Below are 14,623 nucleotides of genomic sequence, written 5' to 3' on the forward strand. Positions count from 1 at the left end.
GCATAGATGTCATCTCATTCTAGAATTGCTGGGCTTATTTTATAAGTCACTGGGCTTAAATCTACAGATGTCAGGAAATGATGAAACTGATTTCACTGAAATTTAGATGTGGAAAACGAAGGGTGTAGGGAGTAGGCAAGGAAAAAAAAAAGCAGAGACTGCAGGAGAAAAATAACCAAATTTAGGATGACAGAGAGCAGAAAAAATAAATTGAAGGATGTGGAATAAAAAAGGGGGGGGAGGGGGCACAGAGGGAGGATAAGGCCATGATACACACTTACTCTATTTAAACAAACAAAACAAAATCAATAAATGTAAGAGCAATTCCAATAAAGGGAGAGGTGCCTGAATAATTAAGTATTCTGTTTAAAAAAAAAAAAAAATGCAGGCAAACCGGTGACAAGGCCAATGAGCAAGATCCTGTCTTTACCGGTTGCTTCCTCTGACTAGGTGCAGCTTTCTGAGTAATCCTAATTTTCCCCCAATAAAGTTTTCTCATTCTTTTCAAGTAACTTCCAATTTATTTTTAACACACGGAAGTGCTACTGACCCAAGATTGCTACTAACTGGAATGAGGAGTATATGAATCAGAAGTCATTTTGCTTAACTCTTTAGGCTCCTAGGACCAGAGTAGAGGGAACAGCCACCCCAGTTATAACCTATCTCTAGGTAATTCTTTGATCTTCACCAAGCAATTACTGCTAATTCTCTGGGACTGAGTTTTCGTATCTATAAAGTAAGGAAGTAGAACTAGTTTTCTAAAGCACTGCCCAGTTCCAAAGTACTGCAAGCAAGATGATAGACTACAATAATGGTCTTTAAAATTCAGGTACTAGAAATCTTTCCATTATTCAGAGAATATGTAAGAATAAAACTCTTGACTTCTTTCCAAAAGAACAAAAATCACCACAGAACTAAACTGCACAGCTAACTCAATTCACCTTCTTTTAAAGAGCCTTGGCTTTCTATGCAATTAGAATTCCACCACCTCTTCACAAGTCAAGCTTTCTGTCTTGGTAATATAGTAGGCATTTCACCAAGGAAAAAAAAAGCCTGAAAATATATTTCTATGCTGATTTTGCCTCCTTACTGTACCACTACCCTTAACCAAAGTTCCACAGATCATTTCCTTTGATATTCTAGAGAAGAGATGAAGTTTTCAAGGAGCTGTGATAATGATTTTAGAAAGTAGGCTTTTCTCCAACGTAGAAAATGAAAAGGTGCCACAAGGAAATAAGGCTCAACAACTGGGCAGTTTAGGTAAAACCTTAGTAGATACCCACTGTATGGATGGACATCTTTTAAGACATTCAAAATATATCGGCCCCCAGTCTGATAATCTAAATTTAATTTTGCCTTTCAGCAGGTGAAATAAAATGCTACACGTGAAAACTGAAAATTCTTCCTCCTTAAATGCTTGACACGGATGTGGATAGTTAAGAAATTAACATGCATTCCATACCCAAAGAACTAAATTCAGTAGAGTAAATTTCAATAAACCTATAGAAATTACTTCCTTTCAAACCCAAAGTACATTTATTGAGAAGCTGGATGGATTATGAAAATTTAATAAATGAAAAAAAAACAGAAATTCTTAAAAATTTATTTAATTTGTATCTCCTTGATTTCAGCACATGCCACATAGAGGTGGGTGCCATGTTTCTGAAGATTATTCTACGGCTATTATGTTAGGAAATCTATTCCGGGACTGAGCACTGTGTTCTGATGATGGAAGATAAGTAGAAAGTACGACTCATGGGTCCCTTTCCTCTGACCAGCCTAGTAAAGAAACAAACCATTCAAAACAGGAGAGAAGCAAAAATAATAATAATAACTCAACAAAACAAAAGCACATGGGAGACTAAAAATCTGAGGGGAAAACAGTTTAATCATGAAGGAAATAACAGTGAAGGCAAATAAAAGTTTAGAGGTCTTGTTCAAAACAAGAATCCCTCCTATTTCAGCTTGTCTCCCCCATACACACATACATAAACACTTTGTTTTAAGGCATCCTTAGAAGACTGCATCCTTCATACTTGTGATCTAAATAAACATTTGCTGATTATTCCCATGTAGAAGATTCAAAGTCTTGAATAGACAGGATGCAATAATGAGTAAGAAATGGAAGCCGCATTTCAGGGACTTAGGATGTACCAGGAAGGACGTTTACCATTTGGTCCCTTGCACATAACAGATCCAAAATAAACATCTTTCCAAACAAACACTAAAAAAAAAAAAAACAAAAAAAACAAGCAGTTCAATAATAACAGCTTGGCTTCATACTGTAGTCCTTGCCTTCCCACCTACAGAGCTTAATGCACTAAATAAACATCATCCACTGGGGCATCCCTGTTATTGATGTAGCTCGAAAGTATTATTCATTCTTTACCCAAATGAGGAAAAGGTTTTGGAAGGTTAAATTAGTTGCTCATAGCTACAGAATTAACGGTAAACAGGGAATAGAATTCAGAGTTCCCTAAGCTATTGCTCCAGATTTTTTTTTTAACCTCCTAAAGAAAATATTTCTACTTTACAGGTCTTTAGGGGTCTTAAGTAGTTTTTCATAGTAATATTATTCATGAACCAGTGCCTTTTGAACATCAAGATAATTCATCATAACAAGTTTACATTTTTCTATTTTAAAACCTACTTAAATGAATATTATTTTTTTAAAATTTTCCACTCATGAAATTTCTAAGTTTTAAATTCTAAATGATCACCTAAAATTCCAAATTTTTATATAGAAGTCCCACCCCTCCTCCAAAGTCATCATTTTCTAAGCTAGTCTTAGGTATTTGCTACTATATTTCTTCAAGAAAGGAATCAACTGGTCTCATTAAAAAGAACATTTAACTTCTACTTGAAGGATAAAAAGATTAACTTCATGATTTATAACAAAAATATTCACCATAAGAATGAAGTCTGTTTGCCTTGGAAATAACTTGAAGTATTTAGTTCCAAAAAATAGCACCAACACTTAAATACAAACTGTGTTTTCCCATTCTGCCCTATGTTAACATGGCAATAACTTTACCATGTCTTGTGGCTATTGTTTCAGTATAATTGAATTCTTAGAAGATTTCATTTGCCTCAAAACATTTCAAGAGCACAATATGAACAACTCAATTATAATCAGACAACTCAGTGAACTGAAACGGAATAAATAGAAACACTGGGATTTGTCTGAATCGCCCCACACTTTTGCACACTCTGGCACTCCCAGCATCCCCATCAGCAAGAAACCCAAAAACACTTGCTTTGTCTTCAATTCTTCCCCCTTGCAATTACTGTCCTGCCAGTTCATTTTATTAGTTATATCTCTCTAATCATTTTGGACTCTATCTGTACTATACTGTGGAGTTAGTAAAAATAAATGGTTACTTCACTATCAATCACATGAAATAACACTTTTATTACAAAGCATTTCAAACCCAAAATGGACAGCTCGTTAGCATATGTTAATTTTATATATTCTCATAAAAAACTATTTTAATGGGAATCAGTTTAGATTTTGATCACAGCTATAACACTGTCATTACCCTTACAGGTCTGAACTAGTAGTTACTATAAAAACTTGGAACACTTCAAAATCTACTACAACCCACCACTGTCCTCATAATTCATCAGTGTATTTCCATCCTAGCTCATTTCTTGACTAAGCAGCCGTCTTAATCCCCCAAAAGACCATCCATTCTGTTCATCCTTTATCCTAAATTCTCAGCTCTTTAATCAATCTTTTGAAGCTCTGAGTTCAATGGCATTTTTCCTGCAAGGAAAAGTGCTTAGAGATTATAAACTCTGGGGACACACAGATGCATGGAATGGGCATTGGCACAGTTGTCCTAGGTTTGCCCCCATTATCTCAGGCCTACCCAGTTAGGTTAAAATTATGTTCATCCACAAGATCATCCAAGAACCAAAGAATCAAGCCAAATACTTGGGCTTCAGCACATTCTAACATTCAGTGTATCCGGGAAGACCAAATGAAAAGGGATAGTGGTACAGTAGGCATGCTGTATACATTGTTCATTTAATCCTGGAATAGAATTTCCAAAGAGTAGCAAAGTTAGTCAGAAACAGATAAGGACAAGTAAGGCTATCAGGAGTTGATTTTTCCCACTGATTTTTAAGTTACTAAAGACAGATAATGATAATGAGGACAAATAATTTTAGCTAGGCTATATTATAAGTGCTCACACATGCTCCTCTGGTGAGCATAAATGACTGGTTGGTAGGCATGACCACTCCATGGGACATTAAACAGGGCCTAACCCTACTCTCAGAAGAGTGTGTTTAACTTCCTAGTATATCACAAGGACATTTCTGGTAATTCAGTGTCATGAATTATTTTACTCCCTCTTGCCAAATTTTGAAGAGAAACATGGAAGGGACAAATGAACAGAAAATATTGACATATATGTACATACAGAGTTGGGTTGTATATAAAACTGTATGGAAGCACCATACACTTTAAATGTTGGAAAATAATGAGAGGGGTAATTTCAAGAGAGGAAATGGTGACCCAAACTGAAAACACTGTAATACATTTTTAGTGAGTATTTCCAAGTCAAGGTAAGGTACACATGGCATACCATGACTTCCTCCCAAAATTTCTGTACTAAGGCTGCTAGTCAATGAATTCAATTTACTCCTAGTTTTCACATATAATTTTTTAAAAATTTTTCACTAAATGATCATATGCTTAAATATAATTTTAGACTTGGGGTGCCTGCATGGCTCAGTGGGCTAAAGCCTCTGCCTTCGGCTCGGGTCGTGATCTCAAGGTCCTGGGATAGAACACCGCATCACGTTCTCTGCTCAGCAGGGAGCCTGCTTCCTCCTCTCTCTCTGCCTGTCTTTCTGTCTACTTGTGATCTCTCTCTCTGTCAAATAAATAAATAAAATCTTAAAAAAAAAAAAAAAGACTTAAGCCTTGGACTTTATCCCTACACAGTTATATTGATTCACATTGTAATGTGCAGTGCACATACATCAATCAGGCACTAATGCATATTCAATACATCTAGAAACAAAAACAGGATGATTCATTGTATTACAAAGTACTAGAAATGGTTTACACAAACCACACACAAGCACTTCCTTTGCTTCCATTACTTTGATGTTTATTCCTTTGGTATTGCACACTAGAATCACCTGGGGATTTTAAATAAATATCTATGCCCTGGCCCTAATTCAAACCAATTAAAACAAAAGTTTCTGGGATTGTGGCATTGGTCCTTTATAAGAACCTCATTATTCTAAAATGTAATCAGCTCTGAAAATCAACATTCCGTAACTGTCTTAAAACAGTCCCTAAATATTACTCATAATTATCTTCCCTTCTAGACGTAGTATCCTATTTTTTCTTTATGCTAATAATAATATAACACTATAAATTAATAAAGCCAATTATACAATACATATGTGTCCAGGTATAGTGGTCTAGTATATGGATTTCTCCATCATCTATTCATCTTTATGTTAGCGGTAAATGCAAATTTATGTTTGAGACAAATCTTTTGCCTGACTATGGGTACCCCTGAGTTGCTCAGTATTTTAAGTATTTATCATTCTTTTGAGTAACAAATGTGTTTCTATTGTATGTTTATCTCTTATCATATGTTGCAATTAATTATATTTCTTTTTTGTCTCTTACTACGTTTAAAAAAAAAAAAAGACTCAGAAACAAATATGTAGTCCCCATCCTCCAATTTTCTGGGACCTCTCCAGTGTACATGTAAGTATTAATTTCATACCTTATTTTGTATCCCTTCCCTTTAATGAGAAAGAGAGAAAAGTAGATTTTTAATTCTACACTAAGTTCATCTGCATCATTTCAATATCCATTGCTGTTTTTGTCAATACAAATGTTTTTGTTCCTCTTCCTCTGATGATAGGCCACTGCTGCTTAGTTTCCACTGTATATTTCTCCTCATCTTTAGCTCTACACATTGGAATAATGCTTGATTCAGTCCTAGGAACGCTTCTGCACTCTGTTCACTCCTAGTAATCTCATCTAGTTTCACGGTTTCACATATGGTCTCTATACTAAAGACTCCCAAACAGTCCTCTCCCCTGAATATCAGACTTTGCTATCAAATAAGCATTTCAAATTTAATATCTCTAAAACCCAACTCCTCCTCCATTCATGTCATCTCAGTTCATGCCTAATCCATCCTTCCAAGTGCTCAGGCCAAAAGCTTCTTATTCATACTGGACACCATGACTCCAACCCCATCAACCCTAATGTTGAATCACCTCTTTTGATAACACCCTGGTTCCAAGTCACAATCCTCTCCCCTGGGTTAACCCAGCAGCCTCCTAACTGGTCTCCCCGTTATTACTCTTGCTCTGTCACACGTCTGTTCTTCACACATCCTATAGTCACTCTGACCCTGTTAAGGCAGAAGTCAAATCATGTCACTCCGTTTAAAACCTTGCAAAGTCCTGCCAATGAGCCTATTTATAATCCCTTTACTATCCTCACCCTGTCTTCTACTGCAACCCTCAGACTCACTCTCCTTCAGCCAAACTGGCTGTATTACTGTTCCTCAAACACTGGCATGTTCCTCCGTTAAGAGATTTCCCTCTGGCTAACCCCTTTGCCTGGAATAGTTTTCCCTAAGACATCTGAATGGCTTGCTGTCACAATCTTGTTAAGTCTTTTGTTTTCTCCATGGCACTCAGAAACACTGTATATTTTACTTCTAACTTTTTATTATCCTTCTTCCCATCAAGATAAAAGCCCCTTGAGGGCAAGGAATTTCATCTGTCTTATTCAGGAATTTTCCAAATGCCTGGAAGAATGGCTGGCTAATATACTATTAAATAGATATTTAAGTGAATGAATGAACAGATGAATGAATTGGCAAGTAATAGGTTACTAAAACTGACTAAATAATCTTCATCATAGTACTTTGATTTGTTACGCAAAATCTTGAGGAAAGTTAAAAGGAATCTGAAAGTGACCACCTTCATTAAAGGAAGAAGAAGCCAAAGAAACAGAATCAAAGTTTACTAGACAAAGAAAACGTACTTAGCTCCAAAATAAATGAAAAAAATGTCCTAATTAACATGGAAGGTCAACTAAAATGAGAATTATATGCAATTTTCATTCACTCTACAGACTTTAATCAACTTCAGAACTGTTATAAGCATATAAATTAGGTTGTATCTTAAACACATTAAAACTCTTCCTTTCTTAACGTGAAAAAGAAATCTTGTTTCTGGCTCTGTTTAACTCTATCAGTCAGGAATTATTCTTGAGATGTAATCTGCAGACAGTGTGCCTTTTAGGATCTGCAGCTTCACAAATTTTTACAGAAATATAAATTAATTAACTATGCATATTAAAGTGAAAGTTATTTCAATGCATATGGATTATAAATTGCTTTCATTTATATATATTAAGAAACTATTGCATTATAGAGTAGAGAGCAAATATTGTAAAGTAAGATAAATAAATATGTTATCCTTTGCTCCTGGACAAAACTGAGTAGCTCCTATTGAACCAACCTTCTCAAAGACAACAATTAAAAACTATAGAAGTCTTGGATATTGCAGCATTAATTATGATTAGACAAAAGAAGACATAATATATACCTATAGTATTACAGAAATTTTTGAAAATGTATGCCACTTTTATATGATAAAGAATCAATATATGTCACCCATACCAAGTTATCTTGGAAGATTAAGAAAATAATAATCATGTATTATCTAATACAAAGGAGGAAGTATCCTACATGCTATATCATCATGGTTTCATTACATAAACATACATACACATACATGAAGATGTACACACTAACACCGTATACACACAAATATAGGCTGCCATGGGGGCGATGGATAAAAATAACATCACAATATTGATAGTGGTTTTCTCTTGGTTTTGAAACTTATGTGTGATTTTGAATGGTTTTCTGATTTATTTAAATATTTGTACATCATATATGTACTAGCTTTAAATTAGAGAAAAAAGAGTATGACAAATATCTGCAAATACAAATAAAGAAGAACTCTTCAAAAAAATATTTTTCAGGAATATGAGAAGAAAGACTAGACTCCAAAATACTATTAACGTATATGAGAATCTCTCTTTTTCAAAGAAGCCCAAAGAATTTCATGTGAACTATGCTATATAACTAAAAGTTATATACATTTCACTTTGGGAGAAACTTTACAGAGCAGAATTTTATCACTATCACTTTCTGGTGTCACCTATTTTCTCTTTTCAAAGGCTATTACTTGTGTATAATTATCTTCTACCTTTACCCCCATTCCAGTATAATTGTTACACTAAGTTCAAATAAGACTGAAAATAACAGAATGACATAATGAGTTATTTGTTACGGCTAAAATGACCTTAGAGACTAAACCTTAAGAAGCTCTTTTAATTGTTGAATATTTATCACAATAAAGTACTATCATAGGCACTATGAGGAAAAGAAAGCGTAAGACACAGTAGCTAATTATTGCCCAATTTGCTACACTCCCTAATAGTCTTCTATTAGTCTATCTAGTTTTTGACTAAAAGTTCGACTCTATGAACTTCTGTAGCTCCCTATTCCAGCCACTTTATTTCCACATATTCCAATGTACCTGCCTCTTGCTTACTGCTATCTCTCTACACTCTGTTGTTGCTACCTATTGTCATGGGATAAAATACCGTTAAGCAATCAAACGATATACAGTGCACTGCTGTGACCATGTAATTCACTCCCATTCTTTGAAGTATTGATTAGTAAAATGACATGGAATAATTAAAGATACAAGGTCCAATGTATTTACATTACCAATACAATACACTTGTTACTTATTAGCTTATTAAGATCTACTTTCACAACCATATATTATTTTAGTCCTTACAAGTGCCCTCTGGGAAAGGAAAGGCAACTATTAATTTCTTGATTTTATTTTCCAAAGGAGAACCATCCTCCAAATTAAGTGGATGTATACCCAAGTCACAAGTCTTAGAATCTAGAGCCTGAGTCTTCCAAAATAATCTCTTGGTAAAATATCCTTCAATTACTTCCTTTTCTTCATAAGGCATTGAGTTTATGTCCCCAAAATACCAAATCCTTCACAGGTTGTAGATATTCTCAGACTCTTGGAAAATGCTTATTAAGTCATATATGTTCTCTAACACTAGTTGGCTAGCTCAGGGAGAAAAACTTTGGAATTCCAGGGTATTCATTTCATAGAGTGGAGAGAAAACTCCCTGGTGCTTATTTTGTCATTTAATATTTGCTAGCTAATATTTTGTTCCTTAATGATGTTTTTGGGCTTGTTTACTTTATTTATACTTATGGCTTTTCCTGAAATAATCAACAGTGAGTTAAGGAAATGGAGGACACAATGAAGCTCAAAGTAATTTATCTAAGCTTTCCAACGGACAATAGGTAAGCGCATGGAAGAAAAAGTAGGAAAAGCTAGGTCCTAACTCTTGGTCAGCCTGGATGCAAATCCCTACAAATTGGACTTCAATCCCAATACTGTGTGGCAAGAAGAATATTTTAAAAAATGGGTTAATCTAGTAATAGAAAAACCTACAAATATTATATTCTTGGGAGTGAAAATATTCAGAGAAAAAAATCCTTTGAAAATAAAGGATTTTAAGTCCTTTAAACTCTGGATATGACTCTCTTTGAAGTAATGGAGATGAAATTAAAAGGATTTGAGAGACTCTGTAGAAACACATTATCTCTGAGTCAGTATTAAAACACCGTATCAGGAGGTGAACAAAGTATAAATTTTTCTCCATTATGAACTCAACTTTCCCCTAAAGACTGTGCCTTAGAGAACTCTCCAGTTCTGGACTCTAAAGAATTCTGTACTATTCGGTGTGGTTTATCTAATATTCACTGCCTAATGTTTTCCTGGAAAATTACATACATACCTACACACAGATAAACACACACACATATATAATACTACAACTTTCAAGAGTTCAAAAACTTCTAAAAACTCATTAATATAATATGTAGATGAGCTATAAAAAGGGCAGAGAGAACTGAATTTACCCTTTTCTCACTTTTAAAGAGGAAGTGAAGCCAAAAGAACAAGAAATCACAACTGGTAACCTGGGTATACCTTTAGTCTGTTAAAAGGTTAAAAAATTTCCCCAAATATGTAGGTGCCAAATGAGTGAGTACTTATACAAGTTATATGAAACCAAAATCAGTTTGCATGATAGAAACTTTGGATTTAAGAATAATAATAATAAGCCATATCAGATAGAATCCGATTTGATTTTTCAAATCTAGATATTTGTTAGGGCTTGCTTAAAGATTCTTATACAGTAGCAGACATTCAGTTTCTTGTAGCATGACTTTTAACAATTTTTCCAGTTTCTCCATGTTTCAAATGTTGTTGCATGTCTTCTTCCTATGCCTTTATATAATTATAGGCTGCAACTGCTTTTGACATTAAATAAAATCCAAATCTGGACTTAGGGTGAGGAATGTGACTTGAAATAATGTCCTTCATTTTTAAAATGTTGAAATAATAATGACCTCAAAGCAATTCAGGAAGCCAAATAAAAAAATAAGGTGTAAAAAGTCTTAAAGAGCTGAGAAATAATAAACCTTTTTCCAAATTATTACCATCTCTAAATATCCTATCTCTGTCAAAAATAATATTTGAAAATTCAAGATGTCCTACAATACTGTTCTATGGAAATCATTTTCAGACATCATTATGCGTGATAGTCCAAAGCATCTGCATTCAGTGAACAGTTATGTAGGAAAGGTGATTTTCTGAATTGGACATAATTCCTAATGAGTAGCTGAAAAATTATAATTGGGAAATGCAATTTACTTCTTGCTTAAAAAAAGTAAGTGAAAGGAATTCAAATCAATTTCTTACAGATTAATGAGATTACTAACCAGCCATGTCACCCTGGGCCAGTGGAAAGAAGAGAAATAATATTTATTCAGTATCAACTACCTGTAGATACTAGCAGATACTACATAAAACATTTCCTTTCCTGGTACAACAAAATTAAGAGAGAGATCTTATTATTCCTAATTTACTGATGGGAAAATGGAAGCACAGAAAGATTATTATGTCATAACCAAATAGCATGCAATATAACCTGGCCTTAAATTCAGGTTACTGGAGTTCCAGTCAGTTTACCCGCTTTTACTCTATTTTGTTTGTAAAATGACAGGCTAAATTAGAGATCATCTCTAAGGTTTCTTCTAGGTATAATGGAAACCCATTTTAATGATGTTAAGGGTACTGTTCCAGTGTTACCACCCGAACAATTTCTACAACATACAGAATTTGGGGACTTCACGTGTCAAAATACAAGAAAAACTGAACACAAAGTAACATGTCTTCTACTATGGTATCCTACTATTACAGTATAACCATGTATAGCCAAGTGTCCATGAAAAAAAGGGTAGTACATATTTAAAAGCAGCATGAAGGAAATCTACATGAACACTGTGACCAGAGAAACCAACTTAGGGTGAGGAATGTGACATATAATTGCAACAGTCAGCTCTTCTCACTGGCTTACTGTCCTCATTGATTTTAGTTTTGAATAAAAAAGAAAAGAAGAAAGAGTCACTTCTACAAAGCTGAGGAGACTCCTGTATCTTGATTTCATTGGTAACTAATCTACCTGAAAAATCCAGTTTAAAAAAAAAAAAATCAAAATCAGTGTCTGTCACATAAAGCAATTTCACAATCACAATTAGACTCTCAACAGCCAAGTTAAACTATAAAGCATAACATGAAAGGTCACCTCCCACTATTGCTGCAAAAATCTAAAATTCCAAAGATTCCACATAACACATAGAAAAAAGCATAAACAGGAACAATTAAATATTATTATAGTGTTAACCATTAGAACATGTTTAATAAGAAAAGTGATAAGGGAAGAAAAAAAAAAGCACCAGAAATCATTTCTACATATAGAAAGAGGAGGAAATATAACACAGTTGGAATTAAACTCAACCCAACCCATGGGATGGGTAACTAGACCCATCCCATTTCTCCTCATGGAAATGCTTCAAAGGGCCAATTTAGAAACTGCAGAATACAGGGACGCCTGGGTGGCTCAGTTGGTTGGACGACTGCCTTCGGCTCAGGTCATGATCCCGGAGTCCCGGGATCGAGTCCCATATCCGGCTCCCGGCTCCATGGGGAGTCTGCTTCTCCCTCTGACCTTCTCCTCACTCATGCTCTCTCTCACTGTCTCTCTCTCAAATAAATAAATAAAATCTTTAAAAAAAAAAAAAAAGAAACTGCAGAATACATTAACAATAGTTAATTCAAATCATTTCATAAGACATCCTTTTTTTCTTTTTTCAGCAATATTATCATTCCTTCTATTTCTTCATTCAAAAATAATTTGCATTTCAAGGTAATTAATAGATATTCTCAAGAAAACAAGTTGAGAAAAATCTCATTTATATTTTTAAAAGATTTTGAGTCATTCTGTGTTGATGGCAGTGTTCTTAACATAAAGATACCTTGTCATGTGATATATTCATTCATGAAGGGGTACTTCTCTTATAGTCAAAAAGCAAGGAAAAGTATTGCTCCTTATATTCTCACCTGTATTTTTGCTCTAACTGGACTTCTTAGGAGCCTTTTATATTTCTTTTGAATTATATTAAACACATAGAAACAGATCACTTTCATCTCTATCATTAGCTGTATGCATATTATAATACCATGTAAGTTCACCTAAATTCACAAGCATTCCAGGCTTTCAGTTCAGAATAATTCAAACATAAAAACAAAGTTAAAACAAGCCTTCTTGGGGAAGAAAAGATTTTTGAGTCATTCACCAATTATTGATTGCAAGTCCAAGTGCCAAAAACAGTGCTAAATTGCACAGAAGTGAATCATGGTATTGTTTCACCTTATTCTTAAGTATCAGTCACTTAACTCTGTTTTCAAGAACTATATCATTTTATTAACACTGGCATATCCTTTAGCATTATTTTAGATATCACTGTTCTAAGCCACAAAACTGGTAAGTCAAAATCAATAGTAGGATCACATTTAAAAATCTTCTACAGTTTAAACAAATTTTTTTTTTTTATTTTGTAGAGATTTTATTTATTTGAGAGACAGAGTGAGCGAGAGATAGCACGAGCAGGAGCAGAGGGGTAGGGAGAAGCAGACTCCCAACTGAGCAGAGGACCTATGCGGCTCGATCCCAGGACCCTAGGATCATGACCTGAACCAAAGGCAGACGCTTAACCGACTGAGCCACCCAGGCACCACAAATTTTTATTTTCTATGTAATTCTATGTTATTTTTTAGCCCCATAAAGAGCAAACAATAGAACCTTGAGACAAATTAAATACCCAACTGCTACCTACAATTAATACTGAACTTATTTCTTAAACATTTCAGAGAAGGATTATCTATTTGTTAAAGTAACTACTAATTTAGGGAGCATAATCGTATCCTAATAGTCTGGCTCATTATCAACAATTAGATCTAGAATTTCAAATTAACATTTTCTTGTTTTAAAACATACTCCTTTCTCATTGAATAACTTTGTCTTGACAAATGGTTTCCAGCAAACTTCTAATTGATGCATTCTATACATAGGTATATCCTACAAAATGTTTCCCTTGTTAGAATTCTTATCAACACAATGATTCTGGGTTAATACCCAACTTAATAGAGCTATCTTTCAATACACAGATTTTTGGCCAACCTTTTTTTTTTTTTCCTGAGAAAACATTTTTACATATTACTCAAAAATTCAATACAGTAAATGAATTAACCTATGCATCGAAAGAATTGTGAATTACATTCTAATATAGTTAGTAAAACATCAAAATTATATAATAACTATTTGGAAAGCTCACAGTAACTATAAGTTGCAGGTGTACAGATATAATGAAAATATAGCAATGTATTCCATTTGAAGTAACTACAGTAAATTTAATATTAATTGTTTGGATCACAAAACAATGTTTTAAGCATTAACTTTAGCACCTAGTTTGAATACCTACTCTGTATGCTGTGTTTTAGTTACTTTTTAATTAACTGGTCAGGCATTTTGGTTAGCAGTCTCAGACATTACAATTTTTCCCATCTAAAATAGTAAGAAATTGACAGTACATCTGATTTTCAGAAAAAGACTTTTACATTAAGTGGGAGAAGCTTATAACTAGTGACAACTTATTATGTGCCAGTGAAAAGACAGTTATTTTGTCTTAAAGAAAAAACACATATGACTGTTTCAGAATATGAAAGAACATAGTCAAAAGCAGAACTTCAATGGCTATAATAAACTGTAACAAGTGTGAGAGAAGTTTATTTATCCTAGAGTATAATACTTACAAGTAATGCATCCTGAAAAGAAGCACTGAACTGTGTTAAAACTTTTGTCAAAGTTGACAAAGTTTTGATAGGCTTTTTTACAACATTTTTTTAAAGCTTTTAATGCAAGATATTACATTAACGCCAGGTTGGAATTATGTCCTCTTTTTGTTAAAATAATGAATTGATCTTAGTAATCTCAATCTCCTCTGAACAAGAGGCTGTAAAAATTAATCTTAACGTTCTGTTTGAGCAGAGGTTCTGTATCTCTCTAGAACAACATTTTGTGCATTATGTTGACTTTATTATAGTTTTGATTATT

General features: G+C 33.9%; 1 protein-coding gene across 4 annotated transcripts in view; it reads right to left on the reverse strand.

Annotated features, from left to right (window-relative positions):
* The window catches only part of PTPRK (protein tyrosine phosphatase receptor type K), a 569,167-nt gene that overhangs the window by 415,169 nt on the left and 139,375 nt on the right, over window positions 1-14,623 (reverse strand). The gene's annotated exons all lie outside the window — the stretch shown is intronic.

Source organism: Lutra lutra, chromosome 6, assembly GCF_902655055.1.
Source record: "Lutra lutra chromosome 6, mLutLut1.2, whole genome shotgun sequence".
Taxonomy (NCBI): domain Eukaryota; kingdom Metazoa; phylum Chordata; class Mammalia; order Carnivora; family Mustelidae; genus Lutra; species Lutra lutra.